Source organism: Silene latifolia, chromosome 9 (assembly GCF_048544455.1).
Source record: "Silene latifolia isolate original U9 population chromosome 9, ASM4854445v1, whole genome shotgun sequence".
In the NCBI taxonomy this organism is placed as follows: Eukaryota; Viridiplantae; Streptophyta; class Magnoliopsida; order Caryophyllales; family Caryophyllaceae; genus Silene; species Silene latifolia.
The window spans coordinates 138,257,739-138,267,691 of NC_133534.1; the positions used below are offsets into that span (position 1 = coordinate 138,257,739).

Sequence of the window (9,953 nt, forward strand, 5' to 3'; positions counted from 1 at the left end):
AATTTGACTAATAAGAGACAAGAAGGGAGCCGAGAATGTAGTGGCGGATCATTTGTCAAGGATCCGGTTTCATGATAAAAATGGAGAAACCCCGATCAATGACTCATTTCCCGACGATATTTTGATGGCCATTCAAACACAACTTGAAAGGCACATCACCCCATGGTTTGCCGATTATGCTAACTATATTGTTGGAAAAGTACTCCCTCCAAATTTGAACCACAACCAAAGGAAGAGATTCCTATTCGAAGTGAAGAGGTACTTTTGGGACGATCCAAACCTCTACAAGGAGTGTAGTGATGGGCTCTACCGGAGATGCATCCCTCAATGGGAAATCCAAGGAATCTTGGAAGGATGTCATTCATCACCCTACGGTGGGCACCATGGAGCAAGGAGGACCGTCGCAAAAATTCTTCGATCGGGCTTCTATTGGCCTACAATGTTTCAAGACACAAGAGAATTCATCATTCATTGCGATGCTTCTCAAAGAACGGGGAATATCTCTTGGAGGAACGAAATGCCACAAAGGGGCATTCTAGAGGTGGGGATCTTCGATGTTTGGGGAATCGACTACCAAGGACCCTTTGTGACATCCAATGGGAATAAGTACATCCTTGTGGCCGTAGACTACATCTCAAAGTGGGTGGAGGCAATTGCCACTCCAAATGATGATGCAAAAACGGTCACCAAGCTTTTCAAGAAGATAATCTTCCCAAGATTTGGAGTTCCTAGAGCAATTAGAAGTGATGGAGGAATGCATTTCCATGAGAAGAAACTTGCATCTCTTTTGACCAAATATGGTGTCCAACATAGAACCGGCTTGGGATATCATCCTCAAACAAGCGGTCAAGTTGAGATTTCAAATAGAGAGATCAAGTAAATCCTTGAGAAAGTTGTGAACAAGACTCGGAAAGATGGAGCACAAAGCTTGATGATGCTCTTTGGGCTTATAGGACGGCCTACAAGACTCCCGTAGGAGCCTCCCCTTACAAGCTTGTCTATGGAAAAGCATGTCATTTGCCAATCGAATTGGAGTACAAAGCTTTTTGGGCAATCCGAGCACTTAATCTTGATCTTAAATTGAGTGGGCAAAGGAGCATGATTCAAATTCAAGAGTTGGAGGAATTCCGACTACAATCCTATGAGAATGCAAAGATTTACAAAGAAAGAACGAAATCGCTTCATGATAAGAGAATTAGACAAAAGGCCTTGCACAAAGAAGACAAAGTCCTTCTATTCAATTCCCGCTACCGACTTTTTCCGGGAAAATTGAACTCTAGATGGATGGGTCCCTATGTGATAACCGAAGTTGGAAAATATGGAGATTTCGAACTCAAGGCGGAAGATGGAAGCAAGTTCAAGGTAAATGGTCAAAGGTTGAAGCCATACTATGAGGGAGCGTTTATTGGAGAGATCGAGGTCACCTACCTCGGGCCTCCTCACCCTTGAAAGAACCATCCAAGGGAGAGTTTGGTGGAGTCCTCCCTAAACCACCGCTTGTAAATATACTAACCCTCTAACTTGTATTTAATTTTTTATTGTATTTGTTTTAATAAATAGCATGAACTCTTTTCATGAGCGTAAGTGAGGGAGGGTTACTAATGAATTTTGAATGAAGGAAGGAACCAATTTTCAAGTGTGGGGACGCATCTAAGAGAGGAGAGAAAGTCAAAGGATGAATTCACAGCCTGAACACGTGCGTGTTCCCTGGAATCCGGCCGTGTGACACCCCGCGATAAAGCGGAAAATATAACTAATAAATTAATGCGGAAATTAGTGAGATTTTAAGAACTTTTAAATTACTAGTTAAAGATTAGCACGCGGGTGCCAAAAACGAAATGAAACAAATACTACAATAGACATTAATAGGTCATTACAACCCAAGTCTAGAAAGCGGGGAAAAGATATCCCACGAATAAACAGATAAAAGGTTTCTAAATTAGAAACTAAGGTCCAAGGGTTTAGTTCTCGCTAGCCCACACGTCTTCCCCACGTAAGCATCTTCAAAACCTGTCATTCATGTAAACATGAACGCCACAGTCAGTGGGGAGTAACTCAAGGTTCTCCCAGCCACAATATGTCGAAATGCAGGTAACAAACAACATTTAATCAAACATGTTAATCATGCAACATATACGAACAATAAAGAATAAGGAGATATGATGAACAATCATGGTGAAACAGGCATAATACTTTCTTAATAGAATAGGCATGGTATATGAGGATGAATGTACAATCAAGGAATAGAATCACCAAGTCAACCCACTCATGTGGACACGACTCAACAAGTGTAAGACATATACTTAGTATGAACTCAAACAAGACAACCCTCTAGACTCCAACCTCTTGGTAGGACGACGATCATAATACGGTCCTAGTCTAAACCTGGCCAGACTCTCGGGATGGACGACACCCGATTCGACACACGATACCAAATCGTATCCAAGACTCGAAACATGGTACACCTAACCGTGCCCGGAAGTCGAGTAACCCCAAATCGGAACCTTGTCACCTAACCGTGACCCCCTGTCCGAAGAGGCGGAAGGAAAAATAGCCCAACTCGGAAACAATGGCACCTAACCGTGACCCAATGTCCGAGGGCAAATAAATAGGGAATGTCAAGTAGTCACACAATGTAAAATGTCACACTTGAGTCACAATAGGAGTAAGAATGATCATGCAAACATCATATGATACGGGACTATAAATGTCACATTCATACTCATGGCTTGCATCTCACCATGAGTACAGATGGGAACATTAATTCCAACGATCATATCGCAACTAGAGGGCTTCTAGCTCACCCCTAGTATCCGATAGGACCCAGACTCTCACAACAGAACAATATACAAGGCATTATCAAGAATATGACCCTTCCCAAATAACTATTTAATAATGATACTCATGCTTGTCTTATATTAATAGATATTCCGTATTCTAATTTAACATGCCGGTTGAATATAATATCATGAGTGACAATGAATAATTTACGTATATGAAATTACGGAATAAAATGTGACTAAGTCCAAGTGACCCATTTAGGAGCCCAATAGATAAATCATGTGAAATCCAAGGAATGGACTAGGATAAGCCCAATTATAAACATGTGACAAGCCCGATTGACTTAACAAATCAAGCCCAACAGATATGATGCAACAAGCTCACTTGCTAAGTATAACTAGTTCAATTCGTTAACCTAACTAGTCCAATTTATCAAACATTACTAGCCCAATTTAAAATAAAGGTGAAGTGTCCCAATGGATAAATATGACAAATGAACAATATTTAAGGGGTTCGTTATATATAGCGTGAGTCGGAAATTTAAACACTCGCAACGAAATATTCACAAGGTCAAGCCCTCTTATAGACCGGCCCAATATCTAATGGCATGAACCAGCCCAAATTGAATAACCCAAGCAACCAATGAAAACAAAGGAAGGGAAACCAAAGGGGTGTATCCCATCACCTATCCCGTGACCACCCCACAAGCCACCAGTCGTGGTCGTACCACCACCCACGACCACCAGCCGCCGTCCACGGCCAAACCCACCCCACGGCCACCACCCCACCGAGTCCAACGACCCTTTTTCGAGACCACGAAACAGAGTCCCAAAAACAGTCAAGTCGACTCAAAGTTTATACAAAAATGAAAGCAGCGTGGAGACGGAAATAAAGCACGTTAATTACAGGGTTATCGGTCACTGCAATTACTCCAACAATACTCGAGTTTATCGTGTAAAACAACCAATCTTATCCATCATTGAGAGCCATCATCCGAGTTCAAACCACCGAAGCTCACGATGGAGCCCGGGACTCAAACAGCTTCAACCCAACACCAATACAACACGCAAAATTTATCATACAAACGAAATAAAAGTAAAGAATTAAACTTTATTCGAAAGGAACATATAAAACGACGCAATAAGACGGAAATATCGACTTATTGTCGAGTAACCTATCACCGTTACCTGTCTTTGATCTCTTAAACGTCCAAAAGTACGAACCTTTCTTCAACCTTCAGCTTAAAAGAGGGAAAAACGAGTCGATTAAGACAAGAAACCGAGTTGTCATTTGAGACGGTATTTTCGAACTTCTACAAAATCAAGACTTTATTACCTTAAAATGAGGAGGAAGAAGAGAGGAAGCTAAAGGTGTAAAAATCATGAAATTTGGTTGAGAAACGAGGGAGATAACGGAGGTTGAAGGAGGCGGAAATGGTGGTTGGCGTTTGATTGTTGCTGCTGCTGCGTTTTTGTTGTTGTTCTTTTTTTGCAGAAAGGAAGAAGAAGGGAAATGGGGGGTGGGTCATACCGATGGTACTACTACCAACTACACTATATATAATAATAATAATAATAATAATAATAATAATAATAGGAGATATTTTGAATGTGTTGTTGGTTTTTAATTGGTCCAGATTAAAGTAGGTACAACATGAAATGTGACGGTCTAAAGTTTAGACGGAAATTAAGACGGAGGTTAAGATTATTACAGTCATTATTATTATCCGACCAAAAATACGTATACATATATTATTATATAAATTGTGCCTTAAAAATATAATTTAATCGTACGTATTTTTATAAAAATGAGCTTTTATATAATACGTTTATAAAAATCTTGTTTGACATAAAATTAATTAAATTGAACAATTCAAAAATATTTAATAAAGTAATTCAAATGGCTTAATAAATTTTAAATGTCAAAATGGGAAATTCGCGGGTGTTACAATCACCCCACCTTTTAAAAAGTTTCGTCCTCGAAACTTGAAAGTAGAAATGAAAGGTTATATAAAATAAAACTGGGACTTTGGAATCGGTAACCAAAACATTTAAAAGGTTACTTATCGTAAGGATTAAAAATTCTTTCAGAAGTTCCAAATAAAATTTTCGACAGAACCATATTCTCATCAAAGGAACGAAAGTGTTCTCGTTACGTATTCAAGAATATCACATTCCAAATCAAAGATAAGGTAAAAAGGCAAATCATTTGTATAAATCAAAATCTCAAAACTCTTTCAAAAACATTAATGAAGAGTTTTCAAAAGTATAAGTCTCATTCATGGAACGAAATTGCTCTTGTCGTGCACACAAGAACGCTAACTTTCCAAGTCAAAGACAGATTTAAAACAAAAATCATTCGCCGACAAGCGTAGAACAAGTTATCAAACGTCTCCAATAACGAGTTCTAACATCCGATCAACGTTAAAATCAAGAGAAAAGGTAATCTACTCAAATTTTCCTTTGCAAAAGTCCAAATAGAAATGAAGATTTCACTTATAAACTCAAAAAGGAATCAAGTTCCTGAAATATAACATTATACTTTGACAAAGAAATCATAAATAGGTCAAAGTTAACAGAAATTGGATAAAATTTAAAGAAATCTCGGGTTCAAAGAATTAAAATCATGTTAAAGAAGTCCACGCTCAAGGGACAATTATGGAATTAAATCAAATTTTCATTTTCAAATCCTTAAAATAGGTAAGGTTTTTCAAAAGTAATATCAACTTTTAACAACGAATCGAAACTGGTAGCTTGAAGGTTTAGAAATTGGACAAAAGAAAAGTAACTTAGATATCATAGATACAAGTATGCTAACAGGACTCAAACTTAACTAATCAAAAGAGCTACGACGAATTTCATAGAGCAAGAATTGAAGTCAATTTAACAAGGATGTCAAAGACAGAGTTTTTATAGGCCACTAGCATCAAACTTAAGGGAGGAGCAAGATGAAGCGAGGAAAGGAGGTATGGATGGTAACGCTTATGATCAAGGAGAAAGGGAAATTAGACGACAAGGAAATGCCAGATATTCAAACCTCAATCAACAAGGAGCATCCTTATCCTTTCACAAATCAAAAGAATCCAGCTCAATAATCAGGAATGACAACAAGGAGATACTCTTTTAGGAATGCAAGAAGACCAAGGATGAGGGGAAGTTCTTCTACCTCCCATGTCAACACATTAAGAAGGGAGCATGAAGAGATTGTAGATCTCACAAGGCTTGATGACTTCTCAAATGTGGAATTTGTCAATGATGTGCAAAGATTAGTCTTCCACCGGCTTCTAAGTAAGAATATTCTTCCTACTAAGTTTTTATGTCATGCTACCTTGAGGAAACTTGGGATCTATCACAAAGTGGAAGCTCTCTTTGATGTTTTTGGTCTCTCAACCCTTTTTCGCATGTATGAACAAACTTATCGATCTCTTGTGCTTGAATTTTTGAGCTTTTTGAAGATTACAACCTTGAACAAAACAATATGTATAGAATTTAGGTTGGAGAATGTTTCTAGGATGATGACCCTTGTAGAATTCGCAAATGTACTCGGGCTCGATGTTTCGCCTACCCGAACATCGAAACCCAAGAAGTATAGTGTTGAACCTTTGTGGAGGGCTATGACGGGCCGGGATTTCATTCATACCAAGGAATGTCTTGCTTTTCATATCCAAAATCCAATCTTGAGGCTTACTTATCGATTTCTTTCGGGCACTCTACTTGCCCGCCGAGATCCGGCCATCGTGAACCAATTAGACCTTGTGTTTATGGAATCCTACCTCAACATTCAAGGAAGAAATGTGTATTACTTCAATTCACCTCTAGTATTGCTAGAGAAATGGGCAAAGTTTAGAAATGAGGACGATGATGGAATGAAGCACATAGTGAATGGAGGACTCATTACTAGGCTTGCAAAGCACTTCAACCCGAGATTTAATGAGAATAATGAGTATGCTCCTCTCTTGGGAAACACTAGGATAAACGAAGATCTTCTACTTATTCACCACCATTGGATAACCCTTGAGGGGGTTGATAAGCGGATAAAGTGGTTAACAAAAGGAAGCGATCCGATTTATCTTCCAATGGCCGACCTACCACGTATCTCCCCAAGAAGAGGACACTTGTCTCCAATGCCATCCTACCTCATCCCAAGTCAAAAAAGGCAAGCACCACCACCTCCAAATCCACCACAACAACAACAAGAGAAACAAACTCAAGATGAGAAGACCAAAGTGCCTCCCTACCCTTTTCCCTACCAACCGTATAACCATCCAAACCCCTTCATCCTCCCCCGTGACGACTTTGTCACGGGAATCTTACAAGATCTACACTACTGTCAATACGAAACCTCCGTGGACACTTACTATGCACTCTATCCTCAATATAACGAGAAGGTTCGAAGAGGACGGATTAGTGAGGAAGGAGCATTCCCCTCACGGGCTCAATTGGATTTGCTCTTCCCCAATTCGGAGAGAGCTAATGAAGGGGCGAACGGGAGACAAGAGGAGGGGAGTGGCAATTCTTGTGGAGGAGACACGGTGGAGCTTGATAGTGAAGAAGACGAATTCATGGACCCAAGTTTGAGTGATGCATCAAAGGAGATATGGGATAGCGATGTAGAGGGAGATGATGCCGATGTCTAGAAGACTACTTCATACCTAGGTGGAGCAGGCGAGAGGCACCCACCTAAGTTTAAGTGAAGTTTTCTCATCTCTCCTCTTTATTTTTCAAAGTTTCATGAAAAGAAGTTTGTGTCTTGTTACCTTGTATTTTAATTATTTTCTTGATCATTGTTGGAGTAGTCCTAGCACCATAGAGGACTCACACCTCGGTACCATTGAGGTGTTCTCATTTTATTGTTCCCACTTTCAAAATCAAAAATGACAAATTCGTTTCATGCATTGCATAGTGTGTGCATGAACTATACCCATCCTTAGGACATTAGCAATAGTGTCTAACTCGGTTTGGGGAAGTTAATGCATACACAACGGGAGGTAATCTAAATTATCCTCTCCGTCATAAACAAAAAAAACATGCATCATGTAGTGTAGATTAGTGTAGATTGCATTTAGTGTAGAAATCATGCATCATCTTTGTATAATTTCCCATCATTTTGGCCATTGAGGACAATGCCCATATTAGTGTGGGGATGGGAATTCTAACACTTAATTCTTATTCAAAAATCCAAAAAAATTGAAAAATTTCGAAAATCATAAAAATTTGAAATTTGAAAACCCAAAAACATGTTTATTTCCTTTTGTAGTGTAGTCTTGTATATATCATTGTATATATTGTGTTTATCCTTGTTCACATTGATCGACTACGCCACATCCGAGACATGAGGATATTGAAGACCGCATGGTATGATCTTTCCAATCTCCTTTTTCCTCTTTATGTTAATGACTATGTGGCTTTATTTTGATTGATGCGGTATAACAATGTGAACTTAGGACTTGCATTTAGTTTATATGTCATATTAGTTGATAGAATCACTTGCATTAGGATGTTTATAATAGTTGCATCATAGCATGTAGTTGCATTTAGATAAAAAGTTTTGAAAAGTGCCTAATTAGGAACTTTAACAAGAGCAACTAAGCCATTACAAATACCTTTTTCAACTTAAGACTTTGCCTACTAGAATGGTTGTAAAACACCCTAGATAGTGTCATACTAGTGTCTTTTGACCCATGACCCAAAGCCTAGTCAAGGGTTTGCATGTGAGTCACCTATCCAACCCCGTGATCTGATGTGGACTTGGTTAACTTGTCTAGGTGACCTTGATTGACCTTGTGGTAAGGCAACCCTAAAATACTTTATATCAATAAGTTTGAAGTGCTCATTTCGAAAGTTTTGTCATGTGGAAATAATTTAATGCTAAGGAAACCTCAAATGTTATGAATTGTTGAATGTTGAGAAATTTAATTGTTTTGATGGAGGCGTACCACTTCGATGTGCTTTGGAGCGGGATCCATTGAATTGGGCCCCCACACGGTTGTGAATTCAACCGCCCAGAGACAGAGTGACTATCACCCCGAAAAGCTATTGTCTAGAGGTTAACCGGTTGCCTAATAAGCGATTGGCCAAAGCAAAGGACACGAGCCCGGAAGGACAAACCCCATCTTAAAGTTTTGAAATATGAAAGTTAAATGAGGTCAATTTTTGAACACTAGTCATATCCACCCTTTGTTTATAACGATTTGAGCATTTCATTCCCAAAAAGCCTTTTGTCAAGCCACTTTGTCGAGCTTGGGACGATCCATGACCTTTACTTTTGTAGAGAATTCGAGACTTGTTATGTCATATGCTACTAGCATCATAGGGATCTTCATTCCACCACCATCCGATCGCTCTTGACGAAAGCATTTGGAAATTGAGGACGAAAGTAGTCTAGTTTAACACCATTTGGAGGTGATTTAGTGCCATCCTCTTAGCCTTAGTAATTTGTTGAACTAGTATTTGTGAAGGATTACATGCTCTTAAATTTTTTCCTCTTTAGTGCCTCCGCCACTTGATGAGGAAGTGGCTATTCCTTTTGTAGATGCATCCATTATGTGATTTTGTGTGCTTAATGTTTGGATGTGTTGCCATTTTGGCAAGACCCACCTTGCCTTGCAAGAAGGCATCCTACCTCATGGTTGTCTTGTTGTGAGTTGAAGGGGCGGAGTGAGACCCGCTAATTGTCTCATATCGGCTATGTTATTAGGTTAGTTTAAATAATGGTCCTAGTCTTTGTCACCTCTTTACTCGGGACGAGCAAAGGTTCGGTTTGGGGATATTTGATGTGACCATAATTAGCCAATATTTAGCCCCCGAATTAGCCTTGTTCCCATGCTTTTTAGTACATATTTGGGTCATTTATTATCTTTAGTTCTTTGCTTTGCATATTCTTTGAGATTTTGATCCCTTGGTAGGAAAGGAGTAAGAATCTTACATTTTCATGGCAAAACGAGACTAAATTGATCAAATCCAATGACCAAGCATCAAGGAGAGACAAGATTAGAAGGGCTTTGTACATATTATAGTAGATGAGCAATGTTGAGAAAGGATCCTTGAGTCCCCAAGGAAATCCCCAAGGAATTTATGAAGAAAAGGGAAGAAAAGAAGAAGAAATGTTGCTGAGGTACAATCCGTGCGGTTTCTCCACAATCCGCCCGTCCTCCACAAGCACAATCCGTACGT

General features: G+C 39.2%; 1 long non-coding RNA gene across 1 annotated transcript; it reads right to left on the reverse strand.

Moving 5' to 3' along the window:
* Window positions 1–1,772: 1,772 nt before the first annotated feature.
* On the reverse strand, window positions 1,773–4,255 carry LOC141598310 (uncharacterized). Its single transcript, XR_012523413.1, has 3 exons — window positions 4,117–4,255; window positions 3,969–4,021; window positions 1,773–2,010 (listed from the first exon to the last, which is right to left on the reverse strand). It is a non-coding gene; the product is annotated as an uncharacterized LOC141598310 (long non-coding RNA).
* Window positions 4,256–9,953: the final 5,698 nt, after the last annotated feature.